The sequence below is a fragment of the Podarcis raffonei genome, chromosome 15, assembly GCF_027172205.1.
Source record: "Podarcis raffonei isolate rPodRaf1 chromosome 15, rPodRaf1.pri, whole genome shotgun sequence".
NCBI classification, from domain to species: domain Eukaryota; kingdom Metazoa; phylum Chordata; class Lepidosauria; order Squamata; family Lacertidae; genus Podarcis; species Podarcis raffonei.
Window position 1 is genome coordinate 32306345 of NC_070616.1, and position 22670 is coordinate 32329014.

The 22670-nt window shown below is 45.9% G+C and overlaps 1 protein-coding gene across 1 annotated transcript in view; it reads left to right on the forward strand.

The window, feature by feature from the left end:
• CDON (cell adhesion associated, oncogene regulated) overlaps positions 1-22670 on the forward strand; it is a 119592-nt gene that overhangs the window by 24921 nt on the left and 72001 nt on the right. The window lies entirely within an intron of this gene.

Sequence of the window (22670 nt, forward strand, 5' to 3'; positions counted from 1 at the left end):
GAAGCACCCAGGGTTGTGCTCTCTCTCTCGTTTTGCCCCTCACAAAGCTACAGTTTGTGACACCCTTAACAAATTACAGTTCCCAGGATTCAAAGAGGGGTGAGTGAGAGAATGTGCTTTTAAATATATGGCGTGTATGCAGCCTTTGCACCCAATGTGCTTCACCTTAAGTCAATCCACTCCTCTCATTTTTCTGCCACGGTGTCTTCGCAAAACTGCAATTGCTGTTTCTTGCCCACTTATTTGTGAGGCCAGGGTCTCTGCCTCTGTCCCTGCAGGTGAATCCCCCATCCAGGAAACATTAACAATAATTTAGAAGCAATAACATTTGTTTGTCAAAGAGCCCTGCTGGCTATCAGGTATCACTTGGGGCAAAACCTTAATGAGAGGCACAATAATGGAACAGCAGCTTTAAAAGTATTTTTGTTCTAGCTGTATGAACTGTGCAACGGACTGGCTTGACAATTTGCCAAGAACCTTCTACAGTCATACCTTCTACAATCGTAGCTTAGTTCTCGAATTTTTCGCCCCCCCAACACCGCAAACCTGGAAGTGAGTGGTCTGGCTTGTGAACTATTTTTTTGGAAGCTGAACGTCCTAAGGTGGTTTCGCGGCTTCCGATTGGCAATCAGAGCTTCCTGCAGCCAATCAGAAGCCACACTTTGGTTTCCAAATGTTTTAGAAGTCGAACGGACTTCCGGAACAGATTCCGTTTGACTTCCAAGGTACGACAGTATATGTCTTTGACAGAAAACGAAACCAGCATCCTCCCTGTAGCTTGATTAATTGCAGCTAGAAGTGGCTAGGAGGTAGGTGGAGTCATAGACCTTAGAAAAGTGTAGATTCACAAACGCTGGCTGGCTTTTGACTTGAAATGTTCGTTTTCGGCTTCTCGGAAATCTGTAACGGCGAGAAGCAGCAAGGGGGAGCTGGCCAACAATGGTGCCCAACTGAGAGGTGCCAGAACTGTGCTCTGGCATGCGCCAACTGGGGGGGGGAGCACTGCGCATGCATCTGCTGCAGTTGACTCTAGCCCCTAAAAGCTTATAATTACAGTGGATGCTCAAGTTGCGAACGTGATCTGCGTGGGAGGCACGTTCACAACCCGCAGCATCTGCAAACCACAGTGCCGCGTCTGCGCATGCGCGGGTTGTGATTCAGCGCTTCTGCACATCCGCAAAGTGCAATTTAGCGCTTCTGCACATGTGCGAACGCATTCCGGTACTTCCGGGTTTCAGCGCGTCCATAACCTGAAAACGCACAACCTGAAGCATCTGTAACCCGAGGTATGACTGTACAGTGGTACCTCGGGTTACATACGCTTCAGGTTACAGACTCCGCTAACCCAGAAATAGTACCTCGGGTTAAGAACTTTGCTTCAGGATGAGAACAGAAATCGCACGGCGGCAACGGGAGGCCCCATTAGCTAAAGTGGTGCTTCAGGTTAAGAACAGTTTCAGGTTAAGAACGGACCTCCAGAACAAATTAAGTACTTAACCCAAGGTACCACTGTATTGTGTTTGCTTTTAAGGTGCTGCTCTCTGCTGTTGTCTCCACTGCTGTTAGGCAGAAGTAGCTGAGGGAGCAGCAATGAGGCGTTGTGGGCCAGGGCTGTCTGAGCCAAGCGGCCTGCTATGTACCCCCAAAGATGGCCCTCAGGTGTGGTGGATGATGCTGCCTCACTGCCACAGCTGAACCGAGCGCCACTCTGATTGGCTTTTGTACGTGGACGTAGGAGAACTGCACCATCTTGCCTGTTGCCTCGGGTAGCGAAACACCTTGGACACCAGACTGACGCAGCCCTGTCCCTCTGGAAATGGTTGCCTCTATCTGCCATTCCTAGCGAGTCTGTGTCATGGCCTCTGTTTATGGCTCTGCAAATGGGCAGAGCTTTGTGCCCTTCAAACCACGCAACCTTCTCTCGTGTGATTCCAGTCCACCCCGATCATATCCATCTCCGAGCAGCAAACTGGTTAACGTGACCTTGCGAAAGGTGGGGGGGGGCTGGGGTTACTTCTCCCTCCTTTTTTGTTCTTTTGAAGCTTGAAAGGGAGTTTAAAGGCTCCAATCAGTAATGGGAAGCGAATGGGCACAGGTCAGAATAAATTAGACTCTCCTCTTGCAATGAAAACCAGGTTGGCTGAAAATTACCCCCACTCCCCAGTTCTCACTATTTTTAGTCCCATGGCGGCAGGGCAGGCGGATGTGGTGGAGGAACAGAACTATTTACCTTTTGGCAAGCATCAAGTATTGAACTTGAGAAGGGAGAACAAAAGGGAGAACATCTTTCTCTGGGCAGGCGGAACTCAAAAGGGTCAATTCAGAGCTCGCCCTGGATTTAATACTTCTGTACTGCTCTTTATCAAAAGAATCCAGGGAGGTGTACAAAAGAAGACTTAATTCACACAACAGAGAGATGTTGTTTGAAAATGAGTGAATAAGTATCAGAAGATACAACACACATGCAAAACCACACAAATATTGCTTCTTAAAGAAGCTGCCGAAAAGAAAGAGCCCGTGTAATATAGTTGTTAGAGTGTTGGAGTAGGACCTGGGAGACCAGGGGTCAAATCCTTACTCGGCCATGAAGCTCGCTGAGTGACCTTGGGCCTGTCTCTGCCTCCTAGGCTAGCCTACCTCACAGAGCTGTTGTGGGGATTAAATCAGGAAGGGGAAGAACCATGTACACCACCACATGACCCCAGTAAGTGGAGCTTTGGTTGGAGGGCAGTAGCCACAGAGGAGCAGCACCTTCTCGTTTCGCCTCAGGCGGCAAAACGGGACGGGCCCCCACCTGGTCCTTCGGCAAGACACCTGCCACAGGCCCCGCATCCTTTGTGAGGCTACCTGCTCATCACCATTCTCCCTCATCATGGCTACTGCCTGCTTGCTTGCCAGGCAGAGATCCAGTGAGCAAGCGGTCAGTGGCATCTCCTGCCCACCTTCTCCCCACTGCCATTGTCTTGGCGTCTGGTGATCAAGCAGGCTACAGGTAGGGGAGCAGGCCCAGGAGAGCTCTTGTCAGGGGGCTCCCTTCCAGGGTGGATGCCCAACCATGCCGGCCCTTGACAGTGTCTCAAATCTTCATGTTCAGAAGTAGCATTGCCACTGGATTCCCCTTGCTGTGGGGCAACAGCAGGGGAAGGCCGTAGTCTTTGTTTTGTCCGCATGGGACTGAAGGAGGCATCTGCCTGGCCAATGGAGGAAGGAGGATGCTGGACTTAATAGGCCTTTGGCATGGGCATAGCCAGGACCACAGGTGGCGCTGTGGGTTAAACCACAGAACCTAGGACTTGCTGACCAGAAGGTCGGTGGATCGAATCCCCACGACAAGGTGAGCTCCTGTTGCTCGGTCCCTGCTCCTGCCAACCTAGCAGTTCGAAAGCACCTCAAAGTGCAAGTAGATAAATAGGTACTGCTCTGGCGGAAAGGTAAACGGCATTTCCATGTGCTGCTCTGGTTTGCCAGAAACGGCTTAGTCATGCTGGCCACATGACCCGGAAGCTGTACGCCAGCTCCCTCAGCCAATAAAGCGAGATGAGCACCACAACCCCAGAGTCGGTCACGACTGGACCTAATGGTCAGGGGTCCCTTTACCTTTTATGGGCATAGCCAAAGGTCACTTGGATGACGTTGTGGCACATTTCTAGCAATGCACCCAGCAACCCGCCTGAGCTTCAACTCCGAAGCTGAACTATGGTACACCATGGGGAAACAGAAGAAACTCAGCAAAGAGCAGTTGAAAGAGCTGAACGTAGTGGACCTAGTAAAAGACTTGGAAACCTTTTGCCACACCACAAAGAAAGGCTCTGTTCATCTCTCTTGCTCTGCCACGCGCCACTTGCACCCTAGAGTGATCATTCGGTACCTTGAAGAGAGTAAAGATCTAGCTAAGGCCGACAGTGGCCGGGGAGCGTCTCACTGGGCTATGCTTATTGAGCGTGTGCAGAAAAACTGGATCAGGGGGAAAGGAGGAATTTGAGAAGGAAGGGCTGGAAAAGTTTTCAGAAAATCCAAGAAAACTTGTTTTTGTTTAGTTTTTTAAAATAAAATGGAAAAAAGGCGCGTTCTTTGTAATTTTGCAAAATATACTCGTTAACGGCATGAAAGGTACTCCCTGGTGTTAATTTTTTACTTAGCTTCCTAGTTGTCAAATGGCTTTAAGATTTTGACAGGTTTTTATGAGCACTTGGGGTCAAAAGGAAGCAATTTAAAACAACTGTTGTTGAGATATTTCATTCTGAATCTGCTAGACAGAGAATGATGACAGGTGGGTGTACTGTCTCCCCCACGCCCATGGTTTTGAGTCTGATCCAGCAGGGTGGGTGTACACACACACACACACACACACACACACACACACACACAAACAGAGGAAGCTGTGTTATACTGAATAACAGCTCAGCACTGTCTTCACTGACTGGCAACAGTTCTCTAGGGTTTCAGATAAGGAACTCTTCCAGTCCTAGCAGGAGATGCCAGTGACTGAACCAGGGACCTTCTACATGCGAAGCAGGTGTTCTACCACTGAGCTGCAGTCCTTCTTAACTCCAAAATGGCATTTCTCAGAGGTGGCTGAGAGAGGCCTCTATTCCATCATGGATAGACGCCAACGGGTCATTGGATGTGCTTCAGCTGCCCCCTTTCCCCTCTGTGATTTATGCTTTGCAAATGCCAGGTGTAACTGGGCTGGCAGCCCCTAAATCTCCCCTTGGTACAAATGGGAGCTTTCCTTCTGATGCAAACGGCAGGCATGAGGCAGGCGATCTGGATCAGGACCACAGTAGGCGGCAAAGGGTTAAAGCCCCCTCCTTCCTGGCCAGGGTCTGGGACTCAGCACCTGCTGTTAACTTTTTAAAAAGCGATTCCAGAAATTGCAAATTGCATGAATGACGTCTTGTCTAGTTTTGGACTACCTCTTTTAGGCTTACACCTGACGGTCATTTGCCGGGAACACTTCTGCTCGTTAAACTGCAGGGCAAAATGTACTGGGAAAGGAAAGTCCTCTGATTCAGAGAAAGATTTACTTGAATGCTTGTAAAGAGAAAAGAGCAGTCTGCTCATGGATGCACCCTAAAACTGTGGTTGTTTAAGAGGCATTCTCTCAACATTTTCACCTATAATGACATCCACACTGTGGGCAAACACTACAACCTCCATGTTGCAGTGCAAGCATGATCTAACTACACTATAAGCACAGAAAAGAGCAGTCTGCTCATGGACACCCTCTAAAACTGTAATTGTTTAAGAGACATTCTCTCAACATTTTCACCTATATTATTATTATTATTATTATTATTATTATTATTATTATCCGCACCATGGACAAACACTACAATGTCCATGTTGCAGTGCAAACATGATCTAACTACAGTATAAGTATAGGAACAATCTCATGCTGCTGTTTAACTCCCTATAAGCAAAATATACCAACATAACATGTGGGAGTTAGTATGTAGTGGTTTGAGTATCAAACCAGGACCTGGGAGATGGGTTCAAGTCCCCTCACAACCACAAACTGACTGAGTGTCATATATTTTAGCCTTATCTACTTAACTGGATTGCTGTGAGGATAAAACAAAAGAGGGGGAGAGAAACAATAACTGCCTTGGGATCCTTGGAGAAAAAGCTGGATACAAACGTAGAAAACGAAATAAAGTGAAACGTGTACGTGAAATCATTTGTTTGCTGGATTCCAGCGAAATCGGTTTTCCTCCTGGATCCGGATGGGTGGAACTCGCAGCAGATTTCCCGGTGGGATTCAAAGCAGCACGGTTGCTAACAGTCCATTTGAAAGCACCCAAGGCTCCCCTTTCATAAGATGGTTGCATTGTGTGTTGGAAAACACAGCTGGGGAGGGGAGAAGCAAAGCAATTCAGGAGTGTTGCAAAAGCCCATGGTGCCCTGGCAGCTTCCGCAGACCCAGGACTGCCATTTCACTCTTGGAACAGCTGGGTGTATTTTTCATTTGGCTGTTGCCTGGCTTCTGATATCAGCATTGTGCCTGATGTCACCTAGCTGATAAAACATGGCTTCATCCCCCATTGAGAGGAGCAAATGAGTGAGTCAGACAAAGAGCAGCGAAGAAAAGGGCTCACTTTAAAGAGGCTTTCAAGGATGTTGCTTAAGTCTCTTTTATAAGCTCCTCAAAGCTCCGTCCCTCCTCCTATTAACTTCCCTCTAGGTGGGAACCTCTCCTTCTGAAGTGTGACATAATGAGAGGACTGTGACTTCTCAAGCAGTCAGGTGGGGCCAGAGAGGCTGCCATTGCTTACACAGTGTTGTTCTTACCTGGTTGTAGCCCACAAAAACAACAATAACAATCTTTATTACGGTCCAGAGACCCAACAAAACATTACAAATCAATACACAGTTCATACAGCCTACCTCCAGGTTAATCAAGCATTTTGTTTAGAATATAGGGCTCATTTGTTCTTGCAACCCCCGATAAAAACTTTGCCACTGCCAACGTTCTAGCTTTTGTCCGATCTTCCAGTAGGAACCTGACATAGTGAGCCTCTGATTTTCCCCGGAAAGGCACCAGCAAGGGTAGTATCAGTTCAGCCCTGGCCTGCTCATACTTCACACAATGTAACAAAATATGATTTATGGAATCGATGTCTTGAGCACACGAGCAAAGTCTGTCCTGGTAGGGAACTCCTCTCAACCTACCATCCAGCACTGCAGAGGGGAAGACATTTAGTCTGGCTTTGGTGAAAAGCCTTCGATAGTTAGGTACTGTCAAGTTTTTGATGCAAGATGTTGACTCAAAGACATACCCATATTGAACTCCTGCTGCCAGCGGACTACAGACTGTGTGTGATCAAAATCGCAAGTCGCTGTGTGCATTGTCCCATAATCTTTGCTTTAAAACCTTTTGGGCGCCTTCATAACCCAGGTAATACAGTTGGGGGGGAGACAGACCAATAGAGGTGGCTTTTTTAGCCATGGTTTTCTGCCATTTGCTGACAAATTCCTCATTGGTCAAATGTTGGTACACAAAAACAACGATCAAGGGCATGTTCGCTTCTTTGGCATGCTGATTTTGCACCAGTCTGTACTGCTGCTGGCTTGTACAGTTTCCATATAATAACGACATCTTCTACCAGCCTGTTGTAATTGATATCCCATTTCTAGGGGCGCGATTGTCACTTTACAAGAGAGAAAATAACAATGCATCTTTCAGTAATTTTGCAAAGAACCCTGACTGGAGCAACAGAGACATCATTTCCGTATTAGAATATTTTCTTCTTCTTCCCAGGCGTTTTGTTACCACCCGAAGCCTGTGATTTCAAAACCTTAAGTTTAATTTTAGATAGATTCCTCCCTCCCATTCATTTCTGTAGTTATCATTTACAGCTGTCACTGAAAAATCTGAATAAGCCATTGATAAGGGGAGCAAAAACTTCACACCTATTTTAATGTGCTAACAAGGTTGCCTGGACACACACACACACACACACACACACACACACACACACATATATATATAGAGAGAGAGAGAGAGAGAGAGAGAGTGTTATCTGGGTACCGGTTATAATTTCAAAACTCCTCCCAGCTCTTGCCTTGCTCTGCTCTTTTATATTTTATCACTACTTATATTTTATCACTACTACATCTTATCATTATATTTTATCACTACTATTCTATATAATGATGATGATGATGATGATGATGATGATTTATTATTTATATCTCACCCATCTGGCTGGGTTTCCCCAGCTACTCTGTGCGGCTTCCAACAAAATATTAAAATACAATAATTCATCAAACATTAAAAACTTCCCTAAACAGGGCTGCCTTCAGATGTCTTCTAAAAGTCAGATAGTTGTTTATTTCCTTGACATCTAATGGAAGGGCATTACACAGGGCGGGCGCCACTACCAAGAAGGCCCTCTGCCTGGTTCCCTGTAACCTCACTTCTCGCAGGGAGGGAACCGCTACAAGGTCCTCAGAGCTGGACCTCAGTGTCCGGGCTGAACAATGGGGGTGGAGACGCTCCTTCAGGTATACTGGGCCAAGGCCATTTAGAGCTTTAAAGGTCAGCACCAACACTTTGAATTGTGCCCGGAAACGTACTGAGAGCCAATGTAGGTCTTTCAGGACTGGTGTTATGTGGGCTCGGTGGCCACTCCCAGTCACCAGTCTAGCTGCTGCAGTAAACAAAGGTGGTAGGTGCTGGGGAAAATGGAGCCAAACCTATTGTTTTTCAGTAGCCCAGTCTTGGTGATGCTTAAGTAGCCTAATAAGGATTGAACATACTCAGTACCCTGAAATGTTATGGGGCGAGACAAATGGAAAATCAGGCAACTTGTGAATGCCCTTGATAGTATTCTAAGGAAAGCATGCAGAGTCTTGTTGCTCGGAAGTGTTGCAGGTCCCAGCGTAGGGTGTGTGGCTAGTCACCTAAATGTTCCCATAAATCAGAGTATTATAGTATTAAAGCCTAGTGCCTCTTTCCCAAAGCCTAGGAAGCTTCTGCCCGGCTTAGGGAGGGAGGCGCGATGTCAGGACATTGTGATGTCACACGCACAATGTTACTCCCCTGCATCACCCTCACAAGCTGGCGCCTCTGGCCTTAGCTGCTCCCCTGTGAAACATTTCACTGCACAATACTGGTGGGAGTGCATTTGCTTGCCAATTGTAAAGTTTTAGCATCAAGTTGTACAGATGCCTGCCTCTTCAGCATTTTTATTATTATTACAGGGGTACCTTGGTTCCCAAACGGTTTGGCTCCCAAACAAATTGGTGCCCAAACGCTGCAAACCCAGAAGTAAGTGTTCTGGTTTTTGAACATTTTTCGGAAGCTGAACGTCCAATGAGGCTTCTCCGGCTTCCCACTGAGTGCAGGAAACTCCTGCAGCCAGTCGGAAGCTGCGCCTTGGTTTTCAAACAGTTTCGAGAGTCGAATGAACTCCCGGAACGGATTAAGTTTGAGAACCAAAGTACCACTGTATTATTATTATCAGAGACTTTTCGATCATGTATTTGTTGTTGTTGTTTAGTTGTTTAGTCGTGTCCGACTCTTTGTGACCCCATGGACCAGAGCAGGCCAGGCACTCCTGTCTTCCACTGCCTCCTGCAGTTTGGTCAAACTCATGCTGGTAGCTTCGAGAACACTGTCCAACCATCTGATCCTCTGTCGTCCCCTTCTCCTTGTGCCCTCCATCTTTCCCAACATCAGGGTCTTTTCCAGGGAGTCTTCTCTTCTCATGAGGTGGCCAAAGTATTGGAGCCTCAGCTTCAGGATCTGTCCTTCCAGTGAGCACTCAGGGCTGATTTCCTTCAGAATGGAGAGGTTTGATCTTCTTGCAGTCCATGGGACTCTCAAGAGTCTCCTCCAGCAGGTCATGTATTTAGCTTTAAAATAAAAGGCGTTCTAAGGCCCAGGTTGTTCTCCGTGCCTCATTTACTGAGAATTTTCTCACTTCAACAGAGTGAGTCTGCATATCTGCAGCTAACGCATAAATGTTTTCCGTTGAGCCAGATGTCCATGGCCTGCTCATTTGAAAGGTTGTGATGATGAAGATACCTGTTCTTTGAGAACAGTGATGGGGAGGGAGCCTGTTGCCTGCCGGTCTTGACTCCAGCTCCCATCAGCCCCAGCCAGTATGCCCAATGGCCAGGAATGATGTGAGTTGGAGTCCAACATTGCAGTTTTTCAAGGCTTGTAAGAACTGCTAAGGTAAGCATTTTCTTTAACCTTGGGCAATTTGATTTTCCTGTCCATTTTGAATGGGCTGTTGCTGTTTTACTCTGCGGGTTTAATTTTTCTGCATTAGTGTGCATTCTTGATTATCATGATTATGAAACTGTAGTCTAATATCCTGTAGTCTTCTAATATCCTATACTCCCACAAGATTAGAATTTCAGAATATGGGGCATTATTTTATTTTATTTTAAGCCCCAAATAGCTATCCCCTTGTGCATGCTCTAAAGTCCAATATTTACTGGATGGAGGAACCTGAGGAAACTTAAGGAATGCGCTTACAGCCATGGATTCAGGAACAATTTGCCATTCATGTGGAAAGGAAAACCCCACACTCTCTGATAACAACAACATGGGAAGCAAGGTGCAGACAATCAGCTACAAAGTCTAACTTTGGATCAAAGAGCACTATAAATGGTATACACTATAAAAGGCCCACAGTTGTGAGGATAAAAGCAGGGGAATATGTGTGCTGCCCTGCATATGTTGGAGGAAGGGTGGAATGAGAATATAATTATTATTGTACATGACTTCACACCTAACAAAAAGATGATGTTTCTCATGGTTTAACGCAGAGGAAATATTTGCAGCATGTGGTGTTTTCCTACCTCATGTGGAAATAGGAATCTTTCAGTGCATTTAGCTAGCAGGGCTGCTTAATAACAATTTCAGGAGCAGCTGTTTACCAAGTTATTTCAAAATCTCACATTTTCACCCAAATCCCCCTCTGGGAGTTAGCGATCTCCCGTGTAGACCGTGTGCGACAGACATGAAGAAACAAGCTGTCCGTCATCCCTTCTGAACCATGAAGCGGTTTGTCCCCTGATGTTAATTTAGTTAGATCACGGCCAAAGGGCGTAGCTTGTATCAATGCCAGGCCTTAATGAGCAGCTCATTTGAATCCATGCAAAGTACCAGGGAGCATGGAGACATGCTAATTAAAGTGACTGCTGTTCTTTAATTAAGCAGTAATTCCCCCCCAAAGAGGTGATTATCATGCAAATGGAGCCCACTTAAGTGATGTAAATGCTTTGGGCAATATATGAGCCTCTTTCTTTGCTAAGAAGTAAGGGGACATTAATCCAGTATGCATGTACTGGTATTAACCAAGCAGATAAAAGTTATTCATTTATTGAGCTATTGGGTTCTCGGGGCTTTGTTGCGGAACAATGGGGCCAGGCAACAGGGCTCTGCTTACAATAATATATTTATGAATAATCCTACTTCCATCCTAAAGGCCTATTCAAAGACTGCAGATGTATAGTTAAGGTCTGCCAGCAATATCTTACAAGTGTGTGTATATCTCTCTGTGTGTGCTGGGCATGTGAGAGAGGGAATACATCTGGGTAGTATTTCAAGAGCAGTAGGGTAACATGTGTCTATAGATGGTGTTGACATGTTGGTCCTGGAGGGCTGAAGGAGACAAAGGGCTCAGTCCATTGGGAATACCTTCGGTGTAAATTCTCTTGGAATGAATGGCTCTTGTGCAGGAGCACAGCTCCCCTACTTTTTCCACTGCTCCCATGCCTTTCAACCCTGTTGTTCTACAAAAGACCTTCCCCAGTTGCTCGCGCCCAAAGTAGGTAGCAAATTGATACTGTTTTGGAGGCGAGCCGCTAGTGCTAAATTTGTTCTTTAGTTTGCAACAAATCAATAGCAAAGATCCCACAACTCGGGGACAATTCTGAGGGGAGTTTTATTAGCATGCATGCTCTGCCAGGCGCTCTGTATTGGGGGAACATTGGATTTCCAAAAGTCAATCAATTGATTTATTGTGCATAGCCAAAGGCCTTCACAATGTACAGCAGAGGGCAAGGCAAGGCTTTCCTCTGAAATCGCACAACATACCCTATAAAAACAGCATGAAATTTTAACGTAAGAGAGCATTATGGAGCTTCTTACTTGCTGGAGCAAATGGCTACCAGGTGTATAATCTGTAGATATTTATCAGCTAGGAACTCTATTATCACCTCCTGAGGGGAATCAGCCTGAGAGACAGTCAAGGACAGGTAATTTTCTCTGGGCATTTGAAGCTAAGGGGCAAAGCAGCAGGTAATACCTCAGGGACAATTCACACTTCTGCTTCCTGGGTTTAGTTTGATCTGTGGACCAGCTACTTGTAACACTTACAACAGAGGGGAGGAAGAGGGGCAAAGTGGGAGGGAGGTTGATGCGGTGCAAACACAGTGGTGAAGCCCATCTAGCACTCCTGCAAGCGTGTTTGCTCCACGCTGACCTTCCTGCTGCCTCCACCTCCCAGTAAGCAATAGCGACCCACCTGCTAGGGCGGCCAGTCCCTTCTGGGTTTAGGTTTATTAAATTTATTTATCTCTTCCTGCAACAAAAGTCCTAAAGCAATTTCCAACAAGACCAGAATACAATAATAAAAATACGTAAAGATATTAAAAATATACTCGGAGGAGAAACATCCAATCATTGGTACTGCCCAAAATGCTCAAGGGGTGGTTGGGTGGTATTTTCCTAGCACCAAAGTAGCGCCAGGGGATCTGCTACAGATTCTCAGACCCTCCAAGTGTCCCTATTTTCCAAAGACGTCCCGGATTTAGAGAAGCAGTCCCGGTTTCGGATTTGATCCCGGAATGTCCTACTTTTCCTTAGGATGTCCCTACTTTGATTGGAGAAATGTTGGGGGGTTTGGAGTTATCCGACCCCACCAGCCGTCAGAAGGCAATCCTGCATAGGGAAGGTTTTTTATGTTTAATGCTTTATTATGTTTTAATACAGTTGTACCTCGGGTTAAGTACTTAATTTGTTCCGGAGGTCCGTTCTTAACCTGAAACTGTTCTTAACCTGAAACACCACTTTAGCTAATGGGGCCTCCTGCTGCTGCTGTGCTGCCGCTGCACAATTTCTGTTCTCATCCTGAAGCAAAGTTCTTAACCTGAAGCACTATTTCTGGGTAAGGGAGTCTGTAACCTGAAGCGTATGTAAACTGAAGCGTATGTAACCTGAGGTACCACTGTATATGTTGGAAGCTGCACAGAGTGGACCACCAGTAAGAGGTGCGGGATATAAAAAGTAAAATTATCATTATGGAATGGGACATCCTTATTTTCATCGGATACATGTTGGAGGGTATGGATTCTTATTTCTAAAGGTCCCAGGCCATTTGAAGAAAAGACTGCCTACATCCTGCACTTGGCAGCCTAGTACAGTGGAAGCTTGGGTTGCGAACGTGATCCGTGCGGGAAGCACGTTCGCAACCTGCTGCATCCGCAACCCGCAGCGTTGCGTCTGCGCACGTGCAGGTTGCGATTCGGTGCTTCTGCACATGCGCGAGCGCCGAAACCCGGAAGTAACCCATTCCAGTACTTCCGGGTTTGGCGTGGTGCGCAACCCGAAATCGCACAACCTGAAGCATCTGTAACCCGAGGTATGACTGTAGTATATTTTGGGCTGTAACTGTCTTGGATGGGGCTGCTGTGAAAATCAATATAACGTCTCATGATTATGCCAGGCATCAGTATCTGCTCATACTGATGTGAATTCCATGCTCAGCTTGCCATGTTAATATTGTGAGAGAAGCAGTGCCAGATTTACGTATAAGCTAAACAAGCTATAGTTTAGGGTCCCACTCACTTGGAGGCCCCCAAAAAATTAAAGGAAAAAAAATACTGGGTGTACATTTCCAAAATATAAGATAAAAACCAAATAAAATAAAACCTACATAACAGCAACAGTGTTTTGTGTTGTGCAGGCTCCTGTGATGTACGTAATGGGCCCCGCCTGCTCCCTAAAATATCACTGGTTTGCTCATTTCGATATATAGGGTGCCTACATTCTGCACGTGCAAATGGCTTTAGATACCTGTTAGGTCCATAAATTACCCTATAGCATACATTCAACACAAAAAACAGCGTGAATTGTTGACAAAGGACCGCTGGACATATAAAGGGCCCCATTACCTTCAGTAGCTTAGGCCAGGGCCTCATTAAACCTAGACCTGGCCCTGGAGAGAGGAAGAGGGGGAAAGCTTGCCCAGATTAGAAGAAAGGTAAAAAAATCAAGTAGTTATGTCAATAAACCCTGGCTAATATTCCAAGACAGATGTGTGCCTATTTATTTTCATGGAATTATGGAATTGTAGAGACCCCAAGGGACATCTAGTCCAACCCTCTGCAGAGATATGCCATAGTGTGATGGCTTGATATTGCTCAATAGTCTTGATATTGCGCAATAGTGTAGTCAGCTTGCAATAATAAGGTCAACAGAGAATCTTGTGGCACCAACAAATTTATTATGACATAAGCTTTCATGGACTATACTCCACTTCACCAGATGCATGAAATGTTATCCTGAGTTACAGTTGCAGGTGCATAATATGAGAGGCAGTATGGTGTAGTGGTTAGAGTGTCAGTCCAGGACTTGGGAGACTAGGGTTCAAATCCCCACTTGGCCAGGTGACCTTAAGCTAGTCACTGCCTCCCAGCCCAACCTAAAGGTAAAGGTGAAGGGACCCCTGACTGTTAAGTCCAGTCGCAGACGACTCTGGGGTTGCGGCGCTCATCTCACTTTATTGGCCACAGGAGCTGATGTACAGCTTCCGGGTCATGTGGCCAGCATGACTAAGCTGCTTTCTGGCGAACCAGAGCAGTGCACGGAAATGCCATTTACCTTCCTGCTGGAGCAGTACCTATTTATCTACTTGCACTTTCACATGCTTTCAAACTGCTAGGTGGGCAGGAGCAGGGACCGAGCAATGGGAGCTCACCCCGTCGTGGGGATTCGAACCACCGACCTTCTGATTGGCAAGCCCTAGGCTCTGTGGTTTAACCCACAGCGCCACCCGTGTCCCTTCCAGCCCAACCTGTCAACCTGTTATTGTGAGGATAGATGAAGAGAAGGAAAACCAGGTATGGTATCTTGTGCTCCTTAGATAAAAATGTGGGAAATAAATAAATAAGTGTGTCTGCCTAGCAGCAGAGATTGTCACTAGTGAGGTCAGCAAGAAATAAGATGCAAGGAGTCTTGAAATTGCTAAATACTGGAACAGCTTCTATATAACAGCACAAGACCTTTTCATAGAACTGAGCCGTGCTGTAGCATATGAAAGTTATGTGCTTAGAAGCAGAGTATACAAAGGCTGTTTCAGGAGCAAGCAAATCTGGCTTTTATAGCTTACAACTCATCAAAGTTAAGATGGGCCCTTACGCTGGTGATGGATTTTTGGAGCCTAAAAGACTACAGAACAAGCATCAGACTAGAGAGAATGAGATCTTCAGTGCATCACTTGAAGCCTGGGGAGACTCCTGCATGTCTGAGTGGCAGCCTTTGAAATTCATTTATTTTTGTCTCTGGCAGCTTTGATCAGATTGTCAACATGGGGCCTGACAAGGACTTGTTGTGATGATGAGCGAGTGATAAAAGTATCTTCTCTCTAGAGGAGAGGCTGATCCAAGCTGCTCCTTTTCTCATTATGGAGGCCTGTAAACTGTGCAGGAGAGACACTAGATGTCGAGAGGATTCTGAATATGCCGCAGTTATTGTTCTGATCTATGCTGGAGCAGGGGAGTGCGGGAGGCTTCCCTGCATCCAGCATGTATTTGCATGGAATTAAAGATGGTCTTTTGATCCACTGTCTTCAAAAATAAAACCACATGGAATGACTGGATGCCAAGAATGATACTGAGGCTGCTATTTTGGGGCTAGCAGGGAAGAGGCTGCAGACTGAAGGTGGCAATCCTAAATCTTGGGCGGGAAGATTTAGACCTTATCTAATACGCGGGTGGCGCTGTGGGTTAAACCACAGAGCCTAGGACTTGCTGATCAGAAGGTCAGCGGTTCGAATCCCCGTGACGGGGTGAGCTCCTGTTGGTCAGTCCCTGCTCCTGCCAACCTAGCAGTTCAAAAGCACTTCAAAGTGCAAGTAGATAAATAGGTACCGCTCCAGCGGGAAGGTAAACGGCATTTCCGTGCGCTGCTTTGGTTCGCCAGAAGCGGCTTAGTCATACTGGCCACATGACCCGGAAGTTAGATGAGCGCCGCAACCCCAGAGTCAGTCACGACTGGACCTAATGGTCAGGGGTCCCTTTACCTTTACCTAATACTTTGCCAGGTTCTTACGGTGGCAGAAGATCACTCTTATGTTTCTCCATCCGTTCCCTTTTGTTGCTGTGGTGGAACAATTTTCCTCCCGATGGAAACTACAGGGGGGGAAAAGATGAGAAGAAACTGCACCAGCTTCACAAATGGTGGAGCTCATAATGTCCAACCGGTTGATCGCAATCTACTGGTCGATCGCGGGGTGTCCCAGGTCAATTATGTGGTTTATTTGCCATAGCATATACAGTGGTACCTCGGGTTACATACACTTCAGGTTACAGACGCTTCAGGTTACAGACTCCGCTAACCTAGAAATAGTACTTCAGGTTAAGAACTTTGCTTCAGGATGAGAACAGAAATCGTGCTCTGGCGGCGCGGCAGCAGCGGGAGGCCCCATTAGCTAAAGTGGTGCTTCAGGTTAAGAACAGTTTCAGGTTCAGTACAGACCTCCGGAACGAATTAAGTACTTAACCCGAGGTACCACTGTATTTCAAACATTTTGACTGTATACCGTATTATGGTTGCCATATTTCAAAATACCGTATTATGGTTGCCATATTTCAAAAAGTGAAAATCCACATGCAAAAGACCCAACTGACGAATTCCAGACATATGGCAGCCTTAGCTAAGTGACTTTAATGTAACGCTACATTGGATACAACTGGGGTTATATTTCAAACAATGAAAAAGTTGAGCTTTTTTTAGTTTTGCCCAAAGTTGTTGAGTTTTTTTGGCAAAATCACAAAAAATGCCAGTTTTGAGCTATTTCTGTGGAAAATCGGCACTGCCATATGTCCATATTTTCCCAAACATTTGACCTATTTCCACCCAGACACTGCTGCCAACTGCAGTATTCCGGATCTGTCGAGGAAATTCCAGGTGTATGGCAACCCTAATACAACCCACAATTGCTATGCTCTATACAGCCAGTGCTTCTCAGCCCTTGCTTAAACATTCCCATTGGAGAAGAGCTTTATTCTGCAATCCTTTAGGCATGTGCAACTGCTTTGAACATGGCAATGTACACCACACCAGTTCTTACTTTTCTTCTTGGGGGTGATTGCTGTATTGAGAGAGGAAAGGGAATGATGTATTGCAGATCAGACTTGCTGGTGGCGACTGTGGTGCTTACCCAATACATGAACTATGATGGTTGCTCCTGAAACATTCTGTATCAGGGAAGGATAGTCAATGGAAGCCCAATGGAAGCCCTCAGACCATATCTTGCCTACAAGGGCTTTTCCATCCCATGCTGTCAGGAGTCTGCGCTGGAATCACGGTTAACCTGATCTATCACAGTGAACAGGTAGGAACACATCCAGTGCCCCAAAGAACCGCAATGTGGGCCACTTGTAGGAGCTGCAGACCTCACCAAGCCTCCGCTTCCCAGTCTGTTTTCCACAGAAGCTCTTCTATTAACGGGTTCTTGATCCTGTTTATTTGGCCTTTAATCCACCAAGAATAATTGTCCTCATCGGGAAGTTAGCATTTATTAGAGGAGTCGTTTTCAAAACCCTTAAGCAAGTCACAGTGATGAAATGTGTCTGTTTTTATGGGGCTTTAAAATGCAGCTTAATCATTGTAAACAAAGAAGAGAATCGCGGACAGTGGAAATCTGGAGTAATCCCAAATGGTGAGAGAACCAATGTGCTATCTAAAGAAGAAAACAAAAACAGAGGCCTGAAGCCCATAGCTCTGTTTATTTTATTCTTGGCCGGTGGAATCCTTTCACAGTGCAAAAGCCCCAACAAAAACTTAAAACAGCAGTAGCTATTTATATAGACAAGCACAGAGTAAACACTCTCTGATGGAGTAGTCCACCATTCACAACACAGCAGCCATTTTTTTTCGGGAATCCTGCCATTTCCTGTTTCCATAGAAATGTGGCTCACCCTGTTTCGCCCTTATCATTTCCCTCATGTCTAGACCGCCAAGAATTCTAGCGCGTTGAACTTTCCTAAATAATACGAGGCATTTCAGCTGATAAGCAGTCAGAGGTGTCTCACCACACATCTCACGTGTTACGCAAACGGGGGCGGGGGGAGAGAGAGAGAGCATCTAAAAAAACCCCAACCACCTCCTAGAAATCTTGACAAGAGTAGATGTTGTTTGCTTTGGAAGCAGAGACTCTGCGGCTGTTGGGATACACACAGCAAGCTCCACAATTTGGTGGCGTGTATAATATTGCACAGGCTTTTCTGAGTGACATATACACAGCTTTTACAGGCTTTAAGTAAAAACACCTCCTGGACTCATCAATCTCTCTCCTCTGTCCTTTTAACTTTGTTGTCAGCAACTACTAGTTGGAAGAGATGGGATGAGTTAACATCTCTGTTTACCCCCTTTCCCTTACTTACTCCCTCCCCACCCGCCACCCCGTCTTTTTACAACAAGGGGCCACTAATATAACCTTTTAGGGCTTTGAGGAGCACCATTATCCTCTTCTGACTGATGCATCCTGCAATTGTATTCCTGCCTTGGATAGCTTTTGTTTTGCTTCGTAGTGCAGAAGGCAAGTGGCCGAGCCCTGAGTTAATGAGGGTAATTGCTGCTGCAAGAAGACTGCTGTAAATATTATGCTTTGGGATTCTAGACTGCTAGGTTAAACATCATCCTTGCTCTGCAGTCATCCTTGGAATGCAGCCTTCCAGCGACAGAAATAAAGCTGAATCTGTTAAAGGCGAGCCTTTCTGGATCCGCCTTTTCATGTAAAAGGGATGGGGCGGCGAAGGGAAAAGGTAAGGTTCCACAAGCAACAATATTTGTGCTAACTGAACAAGTTGCATGGCACTACGCTGGCCGAAGGCGTTGTCGAAAGGAGGCCTACAAGGCCCACTGTAAGGCCTTAGGGACCCCACTCAGAATTGGTATAGGGTTTATTCCTTAGCTTTTTCTTCTCCCGATTACAAAATCTTCTAAGATTATACAGTAATCTTATAATTATACAATAATAATAAAAAGGGGTCTGCAACTATCAGTGCAGATCCCTATGCGTGAATCTATTTTTTGTGCATGGACTTGGGCAAACGATTTGCAGTGCTCCGATATCTTCCTTCAGAGTGCCTTTAGTCTAAGGTTACCAGACGTCCCCGTTTCCCAGGGACAGTCCCCGGATTTACAAATCAGTCCCCTGACAAAATCCTATCATTCCTACTGAAGTTGAAAAGTGTCCCCGAATTCATTGGAAAAAAAATCTGGCAGCCTTACTTTAGCCGTGTTTTCTTTGAAGTTTCATTGCATATAACAGAGCTTGCACAACATTTCCTTGAAACAGAAACACCTTGTGTTTTCAGTGCATGTTCCTAAATGCTTAAGCTTTGGAGTGTACGGGGAAATTCCTCTTCTGAGTTCTTCCGACGCATCTTCTTCAGGGTAGCCCTAGGAGCCAATCCTCAGTGGCCGACTCACCTACTTTCGTTCTGATTGGCTCTGATCAGCACAAAGGGTGTGAAGGCTTTTCTCAGTGGCTGAAAAGCTCATTTTTCGTGCTGATGGGGCAGCTCCAGAATGGGGGAGACAGGAACCCTATCTTCAACCTGCCATAGTCCCGGACCACTACACCACTGCATGGATATGTGTTATGTACTGAGTTGAATAGGATCCAAAAGGCAGCAGTCTGATTGGTCCTAGAACAATAGGATTCAGAATGCAGCCGTCTGATTGATCCTAGAACAATAGGGTCCAGAATGCAGCAATCTGATTGGTCCTAGAACAATGCAGCAGTATGATTGGTCCGCAGGAGCCACCCAATCCAGCTCCAGATGGAAGTGAATCCGCAACCTGATTGGCCTACAGGAGAATCCCAGAATAAGCCAATCACGTGCGGCCCATTGTGTAAATAATGTATATAAAGCAGATATTTGGGGGGAACTTGCATTCCTCACTACTATGAGCTGCATAAAGAGCATGAAATCCACATTGAGTATATTTCAATATATTTTTACAGTAGTCATTTCTCTACATAGCTAACCTTTTTCTCAAATATGCAAGGCAACTTACAGAGGTTGTCTGAGCATTTTTCCATCCAAGCTGACCAAGGCCAGGCCTGCTTGGGCTCATCAAAGTGGATTGTATCATATGGGAGTTGGAGTAGATGCTCCTCAGGGTCCCTTCTATGATTCTGTGTGCCTTCTGACTAAGCCTTGGGCTGCTGGGGTATTTATGTGATGCTGAGGCTTCATGGGAAAGAAGTTTAATGGCCAAAAAGAGCTCCTATGCCACCCAGCACGGTCATGTGATCACTAGTGCCATGCCACTAGTTTATTCACTCCCAGAAAAGTTACCAGCACCTGTGGAAAAACTGAGTAATCTGTGAATATTTACACAGCCAGTGTGGTTCTTTTTAAAAACTCTGTTGGTGTTACTTTCTGCCAGAGGCGTTTGCTTGATGTTTGAGGGTCCTCCTCAGCATGAATGGTGGCAGTTTCTGTAACATAGGCAAAGAACCTCATAGGCTCATAGAATTGCAGAGTTGGAGAGGACCTTGAGGACCATCTAGTGCAGGGATGTCCAACCAGTCAACCGTGATCGACAGGTAGATCCCCAGATGTTCACAGTCATTCATGGTTGATCGTGTGATCCCTGTTGATCGCTGGATGAAAAAAGCATTGCGAGGAAAGTCTCTGGCTCCTGCCGTCCTCGCTCTATCCCTCCATTGCATCTAATGGGCGTCCGTTTGTCGTTTGTTAGCCTCACCTAAAAAAAGCTCAACAACTCTGGCGTCTCCCTCGATTGACAATAGGTAGATAACTGCAATTTATTTTCTACTGGGAGTAGATAGCAGTCTCTTGGGAGTTGGACGTGCCTGATCTAGTGCAACCCCTGCAATGCAGGAATATGCAACTGTCTCATATGGGGATCGAACCCGCAACCTTGGTGTTATCAGCACCAGGCTCTAACCAACTGAGCTAACAACAGATGCTTCTGTGGTGCAATGCTGCTGCTGTATCTTGTGCAAGGAATGTAGATACACAACCCTCCGATGGCTTGCGATAATCAAGAAATCCCAGCTTATAATGACATGTGAACATAGCCAATCAAGGGTGGAGGAAAGGGGGCGGTGGGGGCGGTCCGCCCTGGGTGTCACCACTGAGGGGGATGACAAAATGCCAGGTGGCACTCACCGTGGGGCCTGCAGCGCGCCCGAGCCACGGGTCTCTTCTGTGAGTGACGTGGTGGCCCAAACAGTCCGCCTGCTGCCTCCCTCTCAGCTATAGGGCGGCTGAGTGGGAAGAAGGCAGGCAGATTCCTCGGAGGTCCTGCGGAGCGTCCTGCCCCAGCTCGCCCCACAGGCGGCTGGCTGCGCCTCTGGGTGCAGGGCATGTGTGCTGCCCCAGGCGCCCGATCGATTTGCTCCGCCACTGTAGCCAATGGCTTGCTCTTCTACCTTGCTGCGCTGAAGCAGCCCAGTTTTGGTTGCACTCAGACCTGAACACTTCTTTTAAGGATCCTTAAATCTTTCTCAATAGAAAAATTCATTTCTTTAAAGAAAAAAATAGTAAGAAGACATCATTTTGCCATAGCTCCCCCTTTTCTTTTTCTTAAGGCTATTATAAGCTTATATGAAACGCAAACAACATGATAATTATTTACGCCCCCCCCCCCCCACATAGCTGGCGTGGAGTGCAATTCCTGTTGTTCTATAGATGATTGTTAAACTATTTGCTTTTATTTTTAAAAAAAATCTATTGCACGGATTTCTTCTCACGTTTCCATCTTCCTTTTAAAACGTCTCTGTAATGCCATGCCAAAATGGAAAAAAGGCACAAGTGGTGCAAGCTGAAACATTAAGATGTTTAAAAAGTGTGTGTGTGTGTGTGTGTGTGTGTGTGTGTGTGCGTGTGACAGAGTGAGTGCACACTGAATTTAATATTGAATGTGGAAAGAGAAAAAGCAGATTGCAGTCTTTCTTGAAGTCTTGGACAGCAAACAATATTGTATTCAGTTGCTGCAGAATAAATGCTTTGTGTTACGGCATGCTCAAGATATGATCTCAAAAAGTCTTGCCAACTTTGCACTCTTTGTGCCAATTCGCGGGCCGTTTCTGGAAGGGGGAGCAGACCAAAAAACAACATTGCCAGGACTTGTTAGCAAAACATTTTCATCATTCAAAGGACTGCCATGCTTGAAAGTGCGAAAGATACCAAGCATGCCCAGTGACTCATAATATACATACTTTTTACCTTGCTTAAAATTGTCCTGCAAATTGATTTAAAAAACTGTCTCAATGTTCCACCGGGTGGGGAGGGGGCGTTGTATTGTGTGTGTGTTTTAAAATAATCCTACATGAGTTCTTGTGTTAGCGGTTAGGAAACTTTCACTTGGTTGGGTTTGAAAATGAAAACAAGGTCAAAGTACTTTCGATTTACCAAAACCTACAGGAGGAAACCAGATTTTTGGTAGTTAACCAAGGCAAGTTATTTTGGTGCTTCTCTGAGTTTATCATAGAGCGACTGTGATTCTTATCAGTATTTTCCACAATAATTATGACGCTCGTTGCGACTCTTTGCACATACATACCTTCCAACATTTCTCTGATGAAAATAGGGATGATGTAAGGAAAAGCGGGGCATTCCGGCTAAATCAGAAACTACTGTGGCTTCTGTAAATCCGGGACTGTCCCTGGAAAATAGGGACACTTGGAGGGTCTGCAAGAGAGCCTATTGGCTCCACTCCTTTCATGTGTTTGGCATCAAACTTTATGTGTATGTAGGTTCTGTATACAGGAAAGTACCTTATACTGACTTAGGCCATTGATCTATTTGGGCCAGAATTATTTCCGCACCATGGGTGGCTGACCTGGGACCTTCCAGATTTGCTGGACTACAACTCTCATCATTCCTGACTGTTGGCCATGCTAAGCAAGGAATGATGAGAGTAAACAATATTTAGAGGACTC